General features: G+C 36.8%; 1 long non-coding RNA gene across 1 annotated transcript; it reads right to left on the bottom strand.

The window, feature by feature from the left end:
* Positions 1 to 2,996: 2,996 nt before the first annotated feature.
* LOC118663642 lies at positions 2,997 to 8,725 on the bottom strand. Its single transcript, XR_004970111.1, has 3 exons — positions 8,022 to 8,725; positions 3,947 to 4,009; positions 2,997 to 3,048 (listed from the first exon to the last, which is right to left on the bottom strand). It is a non-coding gene; the product is annotated as an uncharacterized LOC118663642 (long non-coding RNA).
* Positions 8,726 to 14,726: the final 6,001 nt, after the last annotated feature.

Below are 14,726 nucleotides of genomic sequence, written 5' to 3' on the forward strand. Positions count from 1 at the left end.
TACCTGGTCAGTGGAGAATTTTGTTTTATTTTGTTTTGAGCACTTCCTAACTTAGACATTTCAGGCTGCTATAACAAAATACCATAAATTAGGTAGTTTACAGATTTAAAAAAAATACTTTTTTATCTTTAAAATGGAAGTCCAAGATCAGGGTACCAGCATGGTTGGATTCTGGTGAAACCCTCTTCTGGGTTATTGACAATTGACTTATCATATTATCCTCTAATGGCAGAAATACCTAATACTGCTCAAAAGCCACAATTCCAAATACTATGACACTGAGGATTAGATTTCAATATATAAATTTAGGTGGTAGGTACAAAGTTTAATCCATAACATTCCCTTACTTTCTAGCACCACATAATGATCCAGACCCACCTTACATAATTCCTGACCCGGTCCTAGAATCAATGATTTATCCAAGAAGCCCTGGTTCCTTTTGTTGGAGAAGGGGATTAGAAACCAAAATCTGGGTGCTAGATATACTTGTTGCTACTGGAGTGTTATTGAATCTAGGATTTCTCAGTTGACAGTAAGAACTATATTTGGCTATACTTCCCTGTGTACAATATATTTCTATATGTAATCATCTATTTCTATAGTAAGCTAAACATGAATTCATAGTGATGTCTCCAGCTCTGATCCTTTACCATACAGATCATTGCAGCTCTTCCCCTTGCTTATCTCTAACCTCTACACTTTATTTAGTTGTTCAATTCAAACACACACATAAACACACACACACACACACACACACACACACACACATTTTAGTTGTTCAGTTCAATTCACTCCCCCCCCACACACACGCACACATATTTATATATAAACACTGTTAACTCTTACCCCTATAGGGAACAGCTTCGTCAACTAAAGTACAGTGTTCAGGCACAGTTCTTTTTGCCTTAAGCATCATAGGCTCCACTGTTTTCCAAATTTATTTATATAAGCAGCTGTCTCTCTAATTTCTTCATTGAGGATTTTTTCATACAGTTGTAATATTGACAGATTCTTTTGTCACAATTTGGATTCTCCAATATGCTAATATATTTTAATATTTGCATACATTCGGGTTTACTCTTTGTGCTAAAAGTTTATAGTTTTTTTTTATAAATGCACATTATTTATTCACTATTACAATATCACACAGGATAGTATCACCCCCTCAAATAAACTGTTTTTAACTTATTAGCGGCTTCTTCCCTCTTCCTGAACTCCTGGTAATAACTAGACTTTTTTTAAATGTCTCTATTAGTTTTAACTTTCCCGGAATGTCATATAATTTGAATTATATAACCTTTCCAGTCTGTCTTCTTTCACATAGAAGTATGCATTTAAGGATGCTTTGTGTCTTTTTGTGGGGTGATAACTTATTTATTTTACCACTGAATGATATTTCATTGTATGAATGTACCACAATTTGTTTATCCATTCACTGATGAAGGATATCTTTGTTGTTTCTAGTTTGGTAAGATGTCCAGATCCTTTGCTCATTTTTTAAATGGGTTATTTGTCTTTTTATTGTTGAGTTTTAGGAATTATTGGTATATTTTGGATACCAGTTCTTTACCTGATATTTAGGGCAAGAGAGAGTGGGTGGTGCAATTCACAGGGATAAGCCTCACAAAGCAAAGCAGACCAGAGGATGGGTCTGAGTGGGGGATATTGCTGGCAAACAGGCTCCAAAAGAGCGAACAACCATCATGGATTGTTGTCATGCCAGTGCATACGATCTCTTTTTAAATTACAAAGCAATGAAGCTAACAGAATAAAAAGGTTAAAATTTAATTTTGAAAACTTCTTGAGCACTAATTCTACTATTTTGCTATTTTTTCCTAAATTCAAACTTATCCTATAGGCACCAAAATTTACATGGAATATGTAAACTTAGAAACTGACGTAATGTAAACATTACCTAAATCTATAAACTTTATTTCAAAATCAATTTGCATAATATGTAAACAAACAGGCTTTCAGTCAAAGTTTAATCAAGTTATTAAATATTAATATAAAACTGACATGTCTTCTAATTTGTGTAACTGCTACTGATCAAAAAAACCTTTAATTACTTTGTGATTTCAAACCTCATTTGTCTTCTTCAAGTAACTGGAAAATATTCTATAGATAAAAATTATAAAAGTCAATTTATGAAATGTACACTTACTTTTAAGCTTATCTCAAATAGAGAAAATACATTTTCAACCAATTATCTCTAAAGTTATTTAAACTCTTTCAAAAATTTATGTTAATCTTATTTAAGATTTTAAATACACTTAAAGATACTTCAATATTATTTGGCAAAAAATACTAGTATTTAAAATATTTAAACATTTCTAATAATATTTTCTGATATAAGTATGTCATAGTTTTGCCTTAAGATAAGGTAACCATAAAATTGTCATCCAAAGAAGTATAGTTTTAAGAATAAAAAGGGACAACAATAAAAATCATAATGATAATAATAATGAGACAATGTACATAAGCCTAGACCAAGAGTTAAATGTAACCTTAATTTTAAAAATGAGTAAAGCATTACCAAAATTACTCAAAAGTTTTCTAAATACCTAACATTAACTAGCACAAATATAAAAATCTATCATTTAGGGTAGATACCTAATAAACAATTTATTTACCAAACTGCTGATACTCACTTGATCTTATTAATAAAGGGTGAGAAACTAAATATAAGAGCATTTTTTATATTATGAAATTATTAAAAAATATATTGAAAATCTGTTAAAGGTTTTCCTGCTCCAAAATGATCACCTGACAAGTTTCCTACAAAGCTACAGTTAAACATTAGTTGCTTTTGTTTAAGGCCACATTTTCCACAGTCTGTTCAAAGCATGTCAGATTGTCAAATATTACTGGTTATGTCACAGTCTCCGGAAAATGTCCTACTTGGGGGTTAAGACCTTCTGATAGGGACATTTAATGATTGTTTTTCCTTTTTTGGAAAGTAAATGAGATTAATAGGCCTTACCTCTTGCCTGTTGTTTATAAGCAGGGGTAAGCCAAAGTGCCTCTTTCCAGAGATAAGATATGTATCTGCAAGAAGGAAGGAGAAAGAGAGTATTGTCTAAAAGATGGCCCCTTAAAACTCCTGTATTTAGAAATCATGTCTGTTTGATTGTTATAAAAGCAGGGGGATTTTTTCTTTTCTTTTTTTTTCTTTTTTTTTAAATAAGACAAAGCATTGCTGAACTTCACCACAGATGCACAATAACCTCGGGCTATCGAGATGGGGAAAATGGGCTTGGCCAATTTGGCTCAGAAGATAAGAGTGTCAGCCCATGGACTGAAGAGTCCCCTGGTTGGGGCCCGTGTGGGAGGCAACTAATCAACGTGTCTCTCTCACGTTGATGTCTCTCTCTCTCTCTCTCTCTCTCTCTCTCTCTCTCTCTCTCTGTCTTTCCCCCTCCATTCCACCTTCTCTAAAACTCCATGGAAAAAATATCCTCAGGTGCGGAATAACAAACAAACAAAAAAATGGGGAAACTATTACTAGTGAATAGTATCCAGAGGAAGTAGCTACTGAGGATATTTGCCAGGCAGGCATGGTCCTCAGTGGGGGAGCACAATTTGTACCTAGCATGGAGAGAACTGGTAAATGTTTTGGTAAACTATTGCTGAATAGCACAGCACCCCAAACTTAGTGGTTTAAAACAACTTTTTTACTATTGTTCATTTTTCCATAGTCTGAGTTCAGCTGGGTTGTTCTTCTGACCCACATGGTGTCAGGAAGGACAGTAGTTATCTGGAAGTTCAGCTAGGCTGTATGGTCAAAGATAGCTCATTCACATAGTTTCCAGCTGGTACTGTCTATTGGCATGAGACTCAGCAGGGTTCATGAACCATAGTGTTCTCCATGTCGCCTTTCTCCATAGATTTGTCTTTTCCCAGCATCGCTACTGGATTCTGAGGGGCAGCAGGAGGTAGAACCTACTTGTTGGATTCTCCAGAAGATCTGAGAAGTTTGTGGTACAAGTTGTTTATTAGGAATCAACACCTAAGGGGGAAGAAAGGTAAAAAATATAAGATTGGGTAATGGAAAGGCAAAAATCAAACTGTGATGCAGCTGACTTTCTTGCAGACATCACACATCAGGACAAAATGTCCAGACCTTTATACTCTTTTTTTATTTAGTCCTCAGGAAGGGCATGACCTCAGATAAACCACATTTCTACAGATGCTGAAGGAGCCAATACCTGGCATCTATCTGCTGTGCTGTCTTCATTATACACTGCTGAATAGCAAGTTCTTCCCTGAAGTCTGATCTGAGTAGCTCATCTTATATCTATCACATTTCCAATCACCTTATAGCCTGAGTATGTAAGTGCCAAAACTGCAGTCTCCCCAATTCCATGGCCATTTGACTGATCAGAGTTAGTAACAAAAGCAGGTCATATTCAAAGAAAGGGGAGATAAACTCCATATTTTATATTAGGAGTTGCATGCATATCCATCTAGAGGAGGAATTTGGAAAGGCACTCCAGCTTCTGCCCTCAGGCTGTAACAATTCACATACAAAGTACACTCACCACCTCCCAAGACCCCCCAAAATTTCCATCCCTTTATGGGATCAGCTCATATCCAAAGCTCTTATCATCTATATCAGAGCCAGAGGTAGATGGGGTGGGTTTCTGAAGTTCCTCAGGAATACCTGTGAACTAAAAAATAAATCACACCAAAGAAACCATCATCTGTCCCACACACACCCAACATACAATACTGATAAAAGGGCATGGCAGCCACAATGGAATCTTCCAGTATAAAAGGGTAAAACAGAAGACCCATAGCAATTCTGTAGTCTAGCCGGGAGGTTACCATTATCTCTGTCTCAAGGGAAAGAATTTTTCCTGATTAGGGACAACTTATGCTCCCTGAGAATGATTGCCATGGCTCGGCCTCCTGTTTCATCCTTCCTCTTCCGTAAGAAGTGGAATGTGTTTGCAGCTAAGTATTTTTCTCAGCTTGTATCCTGCTCATTGGAGATAAGAAACACAGAGGTCTTTTTCATTTAGAACTATCTCTGTCTCTTTTAGTTCAAACTGTTAAAATTTCTGTTAAAAATTCTGTCCTTCCTATGTAGCTATACTATATTTTTAAGACAGACTTTTTAAGACTCACTTCTCTCTACTTTGGCCTTAGAAACAGTGCTGTGGGGACAATATCATTAAGATTCCTGAAATCCCTCTTTTCTAGCCAAAAGGGCCTAAAAGGTACTTTCTTAAGATTCTTAGAAACTCTATTGTCTAGTTGAGGTCAACAAGGCAAGCCTTTAAGAATCTTAAAAGCCCTATTGTCTAGCTGAGAGGGTCTATGTGACAAATCCTAATCTTTCTAAAGGTTGAACAAAGTCTTTCCACCTCACACTTGAACTGATCTTCATGCTGTGGCTGTTTTTCTGGCAGAACTCTGGATTTGCTCTTTACCACAAAGCTTTAATTTACTCTGAAAATTTTTTGTGTGCTGAAAGAGTTGAATATGAGAATAATTTATGTTTCAACCAGGAAATCCTTATTCGAAATATTTCTTCTAGATCAGAAGTTGGTCAACTATGACCCAGAAGTCAAATCCACATTGTCACCTGCTCTTGTCAATTTTTTTTTAATTGGAGCACAGCCACATTTTTTCACTTACTAGGTGTACCAGTTAATAATGAGGATGTTTTTCAATAGTTGGAGTTACACATATGTTGATCTATATGTGCAGTTTGATATGCTTGCTATTTTGTTGTATTGACAGCAAGCTTCAAAACTTCATGTGTCAAATCTGCTGAAGGTGTTAACATCATAGATATTTTTACGCTTAAAAATGTCGAATTTCATGCCAAAAAAAGAGCATTTGCGGGAAGTTTTAATTCATTACTTTATTTTGAAGAAAAAGTTATTGTATATTTCGGGAAGCTTATAGTGAACGTGCTCCATCTCAAGATACTTATGAATGCTGGTTTAAATGCTTTAAAAGTGATGATTTCTATGTGAAAGACAAAGAACGTCCAGGTCAACCGAAATAGTTTGAAGACTAACAATTATAAGCATTATTGGATGAAGATGCGTGTCAAACTCAAAAACAACTTGCAGAAAGATTAAATGTTGCTCAGAGAACAATTTCCATTCTTTTACAAGCAATGGGAAAGATTTTAAAGGAAGGAAAATGGGTGCCACATCAAATGAACGAAAGACAAATGGAAAACCGAAAAGTCATCAGTAAAATGTTGCTTCGATGTCATGAAAGAAAAGTCTTTTTTGCATTGAATTGTGACTGGCGATAAAAAATTTGATTTATTTTGAGAATTCCAGATGCACAAAATCATGGGTTGATCCAGGTCAACCATCAATATCGACTGCAAGGTGTTATAGTTACAATTGTATTAGCCATAGGACCCCCCAAATTTGAATATTGTAAACTGTGTGAAGTGACATAAACAAACTCTGTACTTTCCCGAGTGAACGCCCAAACTTGTACCCTTAGAACACTGGTTCTCAACCGTGGCTGCACATTAGAATCACCTGGGAATCTTTTTAAAATCCTGATTTCTGGGCCTCATCCTTCGGAAATTCTGTTTGTTACTAATGTTGTAGCCCCACCCCATTACAAAGAAACAGAATTTCCGGAGGATGAGGCCCAGAAATCAGGATTTTAAAAAGATTCCCAGGTGATTCTAATGTGCAGCCAAGGTTGAGAACCACTGCACTAGAGACTGGTAATAAACCCCTGAGTGATTGCATACTAACTATTTGTCTCTGTGTTATGTTTATGACTGGGCTCGGCTGCCTCACACCTTAAGTTCCCAGAGGGACGCCATTATTGCTGACTCTGGGACACCTGCGCTTGTCCCAAGGCCGAGGCAATAAGTAATTATAGAATATTGGGGTCAACTGGGACACAAGGCCAAATTACTTCAGAAAGAGGACAATGCTTTACGTTTGGTGGGATCAGGAAGGTGTGTATATCAGCTTCTAAAACCAGGTGAAACCGTTAATACTGTTCGCTACCAACAACAGATAATCAATTTGAACCAAGCTTTGATCGTGAAATGACCAGTATAGGCCAGAAGACATGGTAAAGTAATTTTGCTTCAAGATAACGCACCACCACACAACCAGTTAAAGACACGTTAAAAGATCTTGCCTGGGAAGTGTTAACCCACCCGCCGTGTTCACCAGACCTTGCTCCTTCAGATTACCACTTGTTCTGATCAATGGCACACGCACTTTCTGAGCAGCTCTTCAAAATGTACAAAGAAGTAGAAAATTGGGTCTCTGAATGGTTTGCCTCGAAACAAGAAAAGTTCTATTGGGACGGTATCCACAAATTACCTGAAAGATGGGGGAAATATGTAGCTAGCAATGGACATTACTTTGAATAAAGCACTTTTGATGTTTCTCTTGAAATTATCATGTTTTCTTTGATTACAAAACCCATCATTAGTAACTAGTACACCTAGTATATATTTTCTATGCCTGCTTTTGCACTACAACTGCAGAGTTGCTATAGACACTATAGAGCCTGTAATTAGTAAAATATTTATTATCTGGCTTAATATAGAAAATGTTTGCTGACCTGTACTCTAGATACTGCTTGCAAATTGAATAGTTCCTTCTTTAGTTCATTTCACCCTACTATGATCATGTACACTGAAATAAACCAGTTGACACATAAACATTCTGCCTAGAAACTTCCTTAGCCAAATACACAAGTTCATATATTATCTTTTATATTGCCACAAGTTACTGAACTTTCCGAACATTCTCCCTGTACATAATTGGACAAAAACTCACCTCTTCTCCAGGCTCAACAATTTTCTCACTGTCTTACCAGCCTCCATTGGCGGTCTCCTTGAGGCTCTTGTGACCTGCACCCACTGCCTGGTTCCAAAGCCAAGGCTACATGTTTTAGGGTTTTGTTACAGTAGCACCTCATTTTGGGGTAACACATTTCTGTTTTGGTTATCTATTGCTGCAAAACAAGCCATTACAAAATTTAAAGTTTTAAAATGACAATTATTTTATTACCTTTAGTGATTTTATATGCTAATTTGGGTTAGAGGCCTTCTTCTGCTCTTCATGTCAGCTGGGGCTGTGATCATCTGGTGGCTCAATTGAATTTACAGAGAGGAAAGGAGAGGGATAGAGAGTTAGAAACACCGATGAGAGAGAAACATCAATCAGCTGCCTCCTGCATACCCCCTACTGGGGATGTGCCCAAACCAAAGTACATGCCCTTGACTGGAATCGAACCCGGGACCTCTCAGTCCACAGGCCGATGCTCTACCCACTGAGCCAAACCAGTCAGGGCTGAATTTAAATGGCTAAGATGGCTGCATTAGTTATTCATTGCTGTGTAAAATATTATTTCAAAACTTAGTAGGTTAAAACAATAAAAATTTATTACCTCACAGCTTTTCTAGATTAAGAATCTGGGAGCAGCTTAACTGATTGGTTTTGGCTCAGGGTGTCTCCTGAGGTTGCAGTCAAGCTGTCTACTAAATTGAAGTCATCTGAAGTCTAGTAAATCTACTTCGTGTGTTTTTAGGCAGGCCTCAGTTCCTCACCACAGAGGCATCCCCTTAGGCCGCCTGATTGTCCTCATGAAATGGCAGCTGGCCTCCTGAGTGAGTGACCTGAGAAAGGGCCATCGAGATGAAAACTACAGTGCAATTTATAACCTTTGAAGGGACTAACATCACTTCTGTGGTACTCAGTTGGTCATACAAACCAGCACTAGTACTGTATGGGAGCGGACTTCACAAAGATAGGAATAACAGAAAACTACCTTTATTGGGTGTCATATTGGAGACTTGCTGGCTACCATGAAACTCAGTCACGTGGCTGCTGATTAGTACTTGATGTAGTGAGTGCCTCTGCTTTCATATTTGCGACTCTTCCTTCTACCTGGGCTTCTCACTGCATAGAGGCTGATTTCCAAGAGGCAGCGAGTAGACGCTTCCAGTGCTCTTTGACCAGGGCTTAGAAATCCCAGAATGGCCTTCTGCTATATTCTAAGGGTGTCCTAAAATTCACGCAAGATTTGAATTTTACGCCATTTGTGCCGTAAAGTGTTGCCAATGAAGAAAAAAGATAGCGTGACAGCTGACAGTTCAGGGTTATTAAAAATGGAGCGGTACACAAAAGAACAACGTGTTTTCATTGTTGAGCAATATTTTAAAAATAATGAAGGTTCGGCAGCTACGGTTCGCAATTTTCGTGCAAAATATGGTCGGAATAGTGATTTAACTTCATCAACTGTGAAGAGATTATTTAAAAAATTTAGGGAGACTGGATCAATTAGTGATCTTAAACACTCTGGCCGTCCTTCAACAAGTCATTCAACACAAAACATCGAAGTAGTTCATTAGAGTGTTGCTGAGAGTCCAGGGACATCAATTTGGCACCGTGGTCAAGAATTGGACATTTCGAGAAGCTCTCTACAGCATATTCTCACGAAAGATTTGCATCTTCATGCTTACAAAGTTCAGTTGACTCAAGAACTGAAGCCTACTGACCATGCACAGCGAATAGAGTTCGTTGAATGGATTATGGAACAACAACAAAATTCAGCCACATTTATGCAAAACAGTCATGGAAAATTTCAACAAAAGATTGCATATGTGCCAGCAAAGACGTGGAAGCCATTTACCCGATATGCTATTCCATACATAACCCTATACTGTATCTTTTATGAATCAATAAAAAATTTACAATTTTTAATTATAAACTTGTGTTTTCTATCAAAATTACTTCTTGAATGAATTTTGGGACACACTTTATTTGGCGAAGCTAATCAAAGGCCATCCCACAATCAAGGGAAGCAGAAGTAAGCTCCATCCCTTGATGTGAAGTGTGGCATGTATTAACAAGGAAGGGAGGAATCGCTGGGGGATACCTTTGAAGACTAGCTAACGTAGGAAATGAATACCCAATTTTATTTCCCTTCTGTCTTCCACCCTATTGCAGGAGCTTCCCATTGGACTATTTTATCCAGAAGTCAGAGAGCAAGGATGTCCATTGAACCAGTCCCTAGAGGTCAGCCTCCTGGGCCACAAAGAGTATTTTGAAGGAGGATTTTGAAAATAAAACTAGAAGGGCAAAGAGAAAATCACCATCACAGTTTTGAAATATAGGTAGTCCCAGAGAAATTTTATTTTTCAATAATTATATAATTAAATAAAAACTTTTAAATATTTATAAAAGGAGCTTAACAGGATGGTTTTTGTAACCACTTCCTTCCTTTATGGCCTGGCCAAGTAAAGTTATAGAATTCCTTCATTTTGAAAATGTAACTATGTGTGCTACAAAATTTGGGAATCACATTAGTCTAGCAGACTATTGATATTACCATTTTTAGCTGAGAAGAGTTTTGAATAGAAATATAATGCTCTTAGTATGAACCCGTAGACATTTATGTTAACACAGCTAGAACAGCCACATTTTATCTTTTCCTTTATGATTACTAGCTTATTTTGGGTTCAGATTTACATTCCAGGTCCTTGCTAGCAAAGCCTAATCTGTGTTTCAGCCTGCCAAGTCCTAACCTACAGTTTCTCTCAGAGTGTCCCTGTAACTATATGTCTGCCTTTGACTGGGGTCCAGTTTGAACACAGATAGAGGAATTTCCATGACATTAATGTGGCCACTTTCTAGTACTACTACTAGAGTGCTTCCACCCATCAGATCATAGCCCATAGATAATGCTGCTAGCTCAGATCCCCCCTGATACTCTTCTATTGCCTCAGACATTACATCTGTGGTCACCCACATTGGAGTCAGCCCTCTAACTCCTGTTTCATTCAGGCCTGACTTAATCTCCTTTCTTTAATGTTCTGCCTTTGAAGAAAGCACTGTACTAGACCTTGTGCACTTCAATAAATGGAAAACTGGTATTTTAGCTGTGCTTTTGGCAGTGACAGTATTTTTTTATGACCATTTGAAAAACGAATGTTATATGGATGGTTACCTGTCATCTTCAAAGTTAACACCAGAGCTAGCAACATGGCATTTTGACATTCAGTGCTAACATCCTAAGTAAGAAATTTGTATTTTTATACTCTGTTCAAAACACTTTACCTATGGATTTGTATGCCCCTGACAGATTTTTCATAATGCAAAAAGCACTATTAAAGTGTTTTCACAGTTTGGTATATGTTTGAACTTGCAGCTTTCAAAAGACTATATATTTTCTATCATTTTTTTAAATATCTTCCATTAAGCTAAATGTTTCATATCATCGCTATAGCCAAGCCAGGGATGATCTAGATTGCCAATATTCCCTTACTCATTCAAGAACTTTCATTAGTCAGAAGCTAAGATGTGTTTTCAGTGGAAATGTCATATTTTAATACAGGATATGGTACAATTTCAGGTACAAGGTGTTTTGAAAACATTAATCTTCAAGTAAACTGGTATTATCACTGTTATTCCATAAACATAAAAATGAAAAAGAGCTAATAAGCAAATCGCCCAACATCTTGCAAAAATAAAAGTAGAATTAGAATATCATCAATTTCATATCCATCTGTGTCACTGGACAATAAAATCAGGCTTTTCTGGCTTTGTTTCATTAATTTTCTCTGCTCTATAGGATTTCATTGTATAAATATACTACAGTTTATTTATTCTTTTATATTTGATAGATTTTTTAAATTTTTTTTTATTACTACCCTAATGTTCTTGCAAAGCATTCTTGTAAATGGCTTCTTTGTGCACAGTCAATAGAGCAAAGGCTAACTAGTGGAATGGCTGGCTAATAAATCCATGCATGTTCAACTCAGTAATACTGTAGCAATCATAATGTGCTGGAACAACTTCCAAAATCTTAGTGTTTAAAACATCAAAGGTTTATTTCTTGCTTGTATTATGTTTTCATCTTAGATTGGGGTTGGGTAGGGAGAGTCTCTTCCACATTCTTCGTTGGGGAATGTTACCAGTTACCATGGAAGAGGGGGAAAACTTGGTTAATCATTCACAGCTCTTAAATCTTCCCCTTTGGAAATGATAAAGGTCATGTAGCCACGCAACTTCAAGGGGATAGTGCAATTATAACATTGAGAAGAAAAATCTCTGAAAGCCTGAATGTCTACTAATGATGACTACAAACTATTTTCAAAGTGATTGCTCCAATTTACACATCTACAAGAGAGGATGAGAGTTTCATTTCTTCATATCCTGCCAAGTCTGATATTGTTAGCTATTAGGACTTTTTAAATCTGATGAATATGACCCATCTCACTGGGGTTTTAATTTGCTTCTTCCTGATTAGTAATGAGACTAAGTATCTTGTCATAACTATATAAGTGTTTTGTACTCATACAAAATTCTTCTTTTGTAACATTTCTCTTGTTATTTTATCATTTTTCATTTAAGTAGTTCACATTTTTAAAAATAATGATTTGGAGGAGCATTTACATGTTCTAGTTTAATTCTGTGGCTTGTTTTTTTCACACTATTTAAGGTGTTCTTTGATGAAAAGATTTTTTTAATGTAGTAAAATTTATTAATCCTTTATTGTTTTTATATATTTATTTGTTTAGTTTCTTAATACTCACCTAAAGATATTTTTTCCACTGCCTTTTAAAGGTAGTGGAAGGGAGTGAGAGGGAGAGAGAGAAAGAGAGAGAGAAACATCAATGTGAGAGAGACACATGATCTGGTTGCCTCCTGCAAGCACCCCAGCGGAGGGCAGGGAACAAACCCACAACCCAGGTCTGTACCCTTGACCAGAAATTGAATCTGCAACCCTTTGCTCTAACCACTTAGTAACACTAGCCAGGGCTGGTTTTTATTTTTTATGTCTTATTTAAGAAATCTTTTCCTATCTGAAGAAATATACTCTCCTATATAGTTTTCTAAATGTTCTATAGTTTGACTTTCATGTTGATGTCTGTGGATAATGTGACATAGAGTTCCATATTTGCTTTTTTAAAATTTTTAAAAATTTTAATTTATTGTTTAAGATATTACAAATAGTAGTACATATGTCTCCTTCCCACCCCCCTCCTTTCCCCCTGACCCCCCCCCCACACTCCCCCCCTCCCCGCTTCCCCTACCCCCGGCGCTTGCCCTCGCCCCCCCCCCCCCCCCCACACACACACACCGCCCCCAGTGTCTTCTGTCTGTTGGTTGTGCTTATATGCATTCAAGTCCTTCGGTTGATCTCTTATGTATAGCTCTATACCCGTCAGGGTAGGTTATTGGTGGCTCTCAGCCAGGGGAGCATATTTTGATGCCTAGAGGACATTTGAAAATGTCTAGAGCAGGAGTGGGCAAACTTTTTGACTCGAGGGCCACAATGGGTTCTTAAACTGGACCGGAGGGCCGGAACAAAAGCATGGATGGAGTGTTTGTGTGAACTAATATAAATTCAAAGTAAACATCATTACATAAAAGGGTACGGTCTTTTTTTTTTTTTTTAGTTTTATTCATTTCAAACGGGCCGGATCCGGCGGGCCGTAGTTTGCCCACGGCTGGTCTAGAGACACTTATATTTGTCACAATGGGAAATAGGGTGCTTCTGGCATCAAGTGGGTAGAGGCCAGTGATGCTGATAAACACATCCTGCAATTCACAGACACATCCCAACCCACACACACATCAAAGAATATCCATCTCATTATCCACAGTGCTGAGGTTGGGAAAATCTGGATGAGCTTGTCCCGTGGTAGGAAACAAACCCCCAAGTCTTTTGACAATAAAGGTTATTTCTCCCTTACCTTCATGTGAATTGAGAACTGACTGACACTTTGCTCCCCTACATAGATCATTGCCAATCTCACAGCAGAGGCGACCAGGAATGCAAGTGTAGCATGTATGTGTGACACCAGAGGCGTCACACATCTCTTACTCTCACATTTTTTTGGGCCAAAATCAATGATCTAAGTTTCCACTTTAAGGAGCTGGGAAATAAAACAAAATAAACCCAAACTAAATACAAGAAAGGAGATAATAAAGATAAGAATGAAATCAATGAAATAGAAAAATGTCAGGCATTCAGTGGCTATGTGTGGCTTAGTGATTACTGTGTGGGACAGCACAGGTAGAACATCCCTGCCTTCACAGAAAATGTTATTGCAGAGTACTGTACTAGACAATCTGTTGGGATATAGAAAATCTAAGTGATATATATTAATCTTATTTTCTTAATTGCATTAAAAACACTACATCTAAGAACTGCAGAAAGCCTTTTTTTTTAAGTGTACATGAAATGTTCTCCAATACTATATGCTGGTTCACTAAACAAGTCTCAATAGATTTCAAAACTATTAAAATCTTACAAATACCTCTACTCACAACATTAGTAAATTGGAAATCAATCAAAAATCTAAAAGTTGAGAAACACAGTCTAAATAAATATATAAATAAAAAATTAAAAAACACATATTTAAAGAACTCAAAGGTCAAAGAAAAAAATCGCACAGGAATTTACTTTCAACTGAGTGGTAATTAAAATATAACATATCAAAATAAAGTTAATAAAGTGCAGGTAATGAAGTGCTCACCGTAAAATTGGTAATTTTAAATATTTGTTTTAGCAAAGTGAAAGGTCTAAAAATCAATAGTTTGAATTTCTACTTTAGGAGCTAGGAAATAAAGCAAACTCAATATAAGAAAGCAAAGGATAAAGATAAGAATGAAACTTGATGAAACATTAAAATAGTTCAACAATATAAAAGATAAATCAAAAGCTATAATTTTAAAGATCAATAAAATTGGTAAATCTGTAAA

The sequence above is a fragment of the Myotis myotis genome, unplaced genomic scaffold (assembly GCF_014108235.1).
Source record: "Myotis myotis isolate mMyoMyo1 unplaced genomic scaffold, mMyoMyo1.p scaffold_m19_p_1, whole genome shotgun sequence".
NCBI lineage: Eukaryota > Metazoa > Chordata > Mammalia > Chiroptera > Vespertilionidae > Myotis > Myotis myotis.